The sequence below is a fragment of the Hakea prostrata genome, chromosome 10, assembly GCF_041222555.1.
Source record: "Hakea prostrata isolate BN-2017 chromosome 10, UWA_Hpros_2, whole genome shotgun sequence".
NCBI lineage: Eukaryota > Viridiplantae > Streptophyta > Magnoliopsida > Proteales > Proteaceae > Hakea > Hakea prostrata.
Genome location: NC_142609.1, coordinates 22,088,919 through 22,095,129, shown reverse-complemented (window position 1 = coordinate 22,095,129; position 6,211 = coordinate 22,088,919). Strand labels below are relative to the sequence as shown.

The 6,211-nt window shown below is 36.2% G+C and overlaps 1 pseudogene across 1 annotated transcript; it reads left to right on the top strand.

Moving 5' to 3' along the window:
- Positions 1-2,436: 2,436 nt before the first annotated feature.
- On the top strand, positions 2,437-4,425 carry LOC149002292 (protein EARLY RESPONSIVE TO DEHYDRATION 15 pseudogene; annotated as a pseudogene). The gene is made up of 2 exons (XR_016170441.1): positions 2,437-2,518; positions 3,386-4,425. The product of XR_016170441.1 is annotated as a protein EARLY RESPONSIVE TO DEHYDRATION 15 pseudogene (transcript).
- Positions 4,426-6,211: the final 1,786 nt, after the last annotated feature.

Below are 6,211 nucleotides of genomic sequence, written 5' to 3'. Positions count from 1 at the left end.
GAAGGTGATTGCGGTTACCACAATTACACTGAAGATCCCGCGAGTGGTTATGCTCCGTACGATGCTTAGTCCGACCATTGAGTGGAAGCGTCCTTGTGCCATTTATGAGATTTACACTTATAAGGATGTTGTCTATAAAGTGGAGAACAATTTAGTTACCCATTGTACTTGCTACTGGGATTAGATTTTGTCTAGTTTATTCTCTTGTAGAGCTACTTTTCTGCTGGTTGTAGAGTGGGATTTTCGCCTCACTTTACTTATCTGTTTGACACTCTGATTATATCTAGTATCCTGATTTATTTATGATTCATTCTTTCCTTATTGGATCTATGGTTTATCTTCCGCACTTTTATTATGATTGTTCATGATTATGTTATTGTTTATGTGGGAGGTTGATTACTCGATACCTGATCTTCGGGCTGTGGATCACACTCTCGGGTATGCCAGATAGAGTACCGGCTGGGAGGATGTGACACAATTAGAAGAGTTAAGTATGAATGTACCAAGTTTGTTCAAATCAAGTAAATATTTATCCCATGCAAATGTATTTCTTTTGCATTTCAAATTAAATACCAACCCAAAAAAAGATATGAATTTCATAAAGGAGAAAAAATTTAACATTCTCACAAAAAAAATACCCAGTTTCAAGATAATCAATCATAGGCCAAAGCACAAATTGGAATTTAAAAGGGTTTTTGATTTGAAGATTTGTTTTAGGAAGACTATTCGGTAGAGCCTGAAGAATTAACATGCAATTTCTATGTTACTACTTGCTATTTGGGTTCTTAATTTCTACAAGGTGGGTGGGATTTCTACAATATTGAATGGCTTTTCATTTCTTAATGAAAATTAATCAATATTAATTTTGTTTTTTCATAGAATTTTGGCTCTTGTTACAAGATGCTCAACTATTTCTTTTTTGTTCTTTTTCTTGCATATCATAAATTGTTAGTCAAAACCATTATTCAACCCGAGTAACCATTATTCAACCCGGGTATGCACCGTTAGTTAGCTCGAACCTAAACTGCACCAAATTGAAACCGGCCCGAAACCGTTATTTTGCTAATGAGCCGTGTTTGGGCTAAGTACTTTTGAGCCCGAAACAGCCCGAAACCGCACCGTTGACATCCCTAACAATCTGTATGAAAAGATCATTTATTATCTTGTACAAGATTGGGATTATCTAACACCTTGTATTGTAGATCAATATGCTGTAGTTATTTCCATTGATAAGCTGTTCGTAGGATCTCCATGGTGTAATCTGGCACCTTGTATAGCAGATCAAGACCCACCAATGTATTCATTGATGAGCTGTTATATCCAGCTGACTGTCTGCTTCAATAGTTTCAGTGTACATAGTTACAAATAAGGTTTAAAGTATTGGTATCGAATATCGTATCGGTTTGGTGATTTTAAGAGACGTATTGTTCTGTATCGAGTATTGTATCGCTCCAATTAATGTCTTTTAGTGTAATTTAACGGAGAGACTTATCAAGATATATCGTATCGATTGGGTCAAATATTACGTATCGACTAGTATCATATGGTATCGTGAGATACTGTAAACCTTGGTTACAAAAACAGAATCGGATATCCCTTTTCTTTGCATAAACGTATCGGATAGCATTTTTCCGACACCTATTTCACTAAATTGAAAGTTTAAAAGTCCTTACCAAAAAAAGAAAGAAAGTTTAAAAGTCGCTCCCTTCCAAGTTCCAACTCCTGTCTTAATCTGCCTCTGCTCTCACCAAATGCCGCGTTTTTCCAGCTTTCGAGAATCCTTTCAAGGCTCCAAAAATATCATTGGATACGTTTAACACGTGTTACACGCCTATTCATCCTTAGTCGAATCAAAATTTATTTAATAAAATTAGCCTTTTCTTTTAATTCCATCACGTTCGTCACTTTTTGAGCTGGACACGATAAAATAAGCGAGGTACAGGCGATTTCTCTGTCCAAGCTAAAATCTCAGCAGTTGATAACTACTAGAAAGAGAAGAAGATCATAGAGATTCGTAGAACACCTCATCTGTATGACATCTTCCTTCACAGTTTTCCTTACCCACCCAACGACCAAATCAACCATTAAATCAAAATCTACATGATTGGTGGGCCATACCATTACATATTACTTTTATAATAATAATAATCTACAATAATTACTTTCAATCGGATAAATCCCAACCGTTAATCTTTATCTAATGACGTGGGACCCACAAGAATTATCCAAATGCCCGCGCCTTAGTGGTCCTAGCCACCGACCTGTGTTTGAAATCGTGAAGGGGTGACCGGCTGCTGACCGGTTTTCTAATCGAAGACAAGACAGGCTGTAGACCGTCTTGACCCTAACCAATAGGTCCGGTACTTCCGAACCTTAGGTTCGGAAACTCCAAAGCAAGTAGGTTCAGAGTGCTCTTCTCTGTCTATATAAGCGGTTTGTTCATTTTAGATCTGCACAAGCTCTACCTTCTGGTTATTGGCTGGCGACAATTGTATTTGCAGAGATATTTTTGGAGAAGGTAATGAATACTAGATTTTTTTTTCTTCTTAATAATTAACATATAGATCTTGAAGTTCTTCTCGTATTCCCGTTTTGATCGATGAAATCCCTGTGCTTCGTTTGAAACCTTGTGGTTGAGATCTAAGATTCGGTGAAGAACACTTTTTTTGGGTGAAAATTGTTCTCTTTTTGAAGTCCTGAACCATTGATTTAAGACATCTTCACTGGAAGTCTTTGTTTCGTGATAATTCGAAAGAATAATCTCTCAGATCTGAGAGGAGTTTGGATTGAGCCCGAAGGATTTATGATAATGGATGATACTCGTGATTATCTGTTACAGTTTGGGGATTTTGAGGACTGTTGGCTTTGAAAAGTTCGAACTTTTAGTCGAACCTCTTATCAGCTCAAGAACGATTTCGACATCCATTGTTTAATGTTGGAATATGTTTCTTTTTAGCTTTCTATCGTGAAGAAGATTTATTCTTAAAGAACCTGTTAGATCTACTTCGGTTTTTTCATCTTCTAGATCTGTCGAACTGCCCTGGGATGAAGGGTTTTTTTTTTTTTTTTTTTTTTTTTTAAAGAAAATTCTATTTTTCCTTTGTTTTCTGTTTATGAAGGACTTTTAATTTCTCAGTGACCCTTGATTAATCTATTCTTATTCTTGGGAGTATGAGATAATTGAGTTTCTCATGGGCAACTCTGCAAATTCTATGTAGATCTTGTTGCAATTTTTTTGGTAGTTCTAATTACAGATGTAGGGGCTTGTATAAGACAGATTTGTTTTTGTTTTTTTTTTTCAGAATTTAAATTAGGGTTCCGAAACTTCTTTTTTCCCCCTCTCTCATACATCTCAATATCTCATACTCAACGGATCTATGTACAGATCGGATTAAAAAACAAGGAGACAAGGTGATCAAGAAGTGGAAATGGCAGTAGTTTCAGGAAGAACATCGACTCTGAACCCAAATGCCCCTATTTTCGTCCCAGCAGCTTTTCGGCAAGTAGAGGATTTCTCCCAAGAATGGTGGGACTTGGTGAAGACCTCTACATGGTTTCGTGATTATTGGCTATCCCAGCATCAGGAACAGGACAGCTTCAACAGCTTTTCTGTTGATGAGGAAGATGACATAGCAAATTTGCTGCCAGACTTATTCGATCTTGGCATTGATGAGGAACCCACCCTGGATTTTCAAATGCAGGAATTTGCGTTGTTTATGGAAGATCCAAATGAATCAGTAATTTCAGCAAAAGGGAGCCCACGAAATGGCTTAGGAAATGAAGCTCTAATGCGGAACCTTGAGATGTTGAAATCTCCAAAGGAAAGAGGAATGAAGTATGTGGTGGAGCCTGCAAAGCTCCGAGAGAAAGCACCTCAGTTCTTAAGCCCAAAGAGCACCCCTCGCCGCATCCAGCAACCTCGTTGAAGGTACCTTAATGAAGGCTTGGGGAAAATTTGCATTTGGAAACGCTGCCAAATTGATTTAGGAAGTTAGTTTCTGCTTCTTTGTATAGATAGAGCAAGCTTTAATAGTTGTAACTTTGGCTAGTTACCTTTGTTAAGTATCATGTTCTTGTACCTTCTTACTTACTTAGGACATACACCCAAAAAAAATTTGTAGAAATTGAAAAAAGGTGGCGTTTTAAGAAGTGTTCATCTGCTGTGTGCGATTGGGGATTTCTGACCTCTGGGTTTTTTTTTGTCTTTGCCATTGATTTATCTAAATGATAATCAAACAGAGGAACTGGGTTTTAGGATTGGGACGGCCCGAATCGAAATTCTCGACCTTAAACCAATTGCAACCAAGGTATGAAAATTTTGCCGACAGATGGCGAAACCACTTAAATCTGAAAATGTTGGCAACATGTTGCTGACTTTAGTGAGCTGGTGAAAAATCAACCTTCAACTTTAGGAGGGGTATTGGGGGTAATATTTGTAAGTTTTTTTTTTCATCAAAAAAAATAAAAAATAAAAATAAAAAAAAAACCATTTTAAAATTTAAAGTAACCAAATTAAAAAAAAAAAAAAAAACAACCCACAGCCAAACACAACCCCACCCCCCCCCCCCCCAACTTTTTCAATAAAAAAAAAAGAGAAAAAATAAATAATTTTTTTTAATAAGAAAAACCCATCATTATTCCCCCTTTTCTGTCCTTCTCCCCCAATTACCCCCCCCCCCAAACCCAAACCCCCATCCCAAATTTTTTCTCCCATCTCTGGTTCTCTCCCATTTGTAAAAAACCTGATTAATTAAAACTCCAGAAACTCTCTTCTCTTATATCTGTTTTCTTCCTTCTGCTGATCAAACTGCTGAACAAGCCCATCATTTGTTCCAATGTTTAGGTTTTTAAACTGAGATTCAAGGGTTGGGGAAGAATTAAATATCTTTTGACTCTTTTGGATTCTCAATTATGTTAACAGGGAAATAACATCCGCTCATGATGGCATCTTTAATCCAAAATTATCACAAACAATAACAATTCTTTGAAGTCCTCCAAGAGAAGAAATCTCAATAGATTTCAGAATCTGTGCTTAAACTTTCAGAAAAAATAGGTTCCCAAATTGCTTTGAAAATAAGAACATAATCCTTAAGGTTTCTTGTTTTCTCAGTGTCTCTTCCATTTTGAAAATCTGTAAACAATACCTACCCTTACTATATTATGCCCATTTGAGTGCATACTAAGTGATTCTTGAAGAAACCAACTCAGCCACTTGGATATTCACCGGAAAACTAGATGGAGGAAAGGTAGATGGAGCGAGAGATCTAGAGACGGAGGAAAGGGAGTGAGGAACAAGGATGGGAAACGTGGTTTTTTATTTCTAGAACCAGGTTTAGGGTGGGTTTTGGCCAAAACTGATCACAAAAATGGGTCTTTTGCACTTTAAAACCAACTATTTAATCTCTGCCATTTATTTAGAATAAAACACATGTCACAAGGTGGTGGTGCACTGCTGTGCACAGCAGACGATTTTTTCCCATCTAAAACTACATCATACCGTACCATTTCTTCGATACGATTTTGGTTTCAAGTACTCATACCGTCGATGTACAGAAATCATATCGAATTGGTACTATATCAAATTAAGGGATATAAATATAATTTTACAATTAAAACACTTTACCTTATCCTTATTAGATTTACATGTTTTGTCTTTCACTCATCTTATTAGATTTATTTGTTTTATCTCTATTTCTATTTGTCTTTGTTAATATCATACTTTATTGATTATTTGATCGCAATTTTATTAGGATCTTAATGAACTAATAACAAAAGTAGCATTAGTTTATTCATACTAAAATTGTATTGCACTAGATACCGTGTTTAACGGTTATCATTGACCGACTTAATACCAAAACCGTATTGAACCGTTTTTGCAAATACCGAAACCGTACCGTACCGTGTAAATTTAGTATGATACTGTTTTGGTTTTCGGAATTCAAACTTGGTACCGTACTGATTAACACCCTTAGATCAATAAACACATTGAGATTGCTATTTTGACCTAAAATATCATTTAAACTAATGTTTTTTATTGGCAAATGCCGATTATAGGCGGACTAAACTGGAAGTCTAGAGAACTCATATAAATCAATGTAAACATGCAAAGAGAACATCAATACACAACTAGTGAAGAGAAGTATGAAAGTACAATTCATTATACAAATATATAATTAGTGAGGCCAGCCTTATAAATATAGTGAGGCCAGCC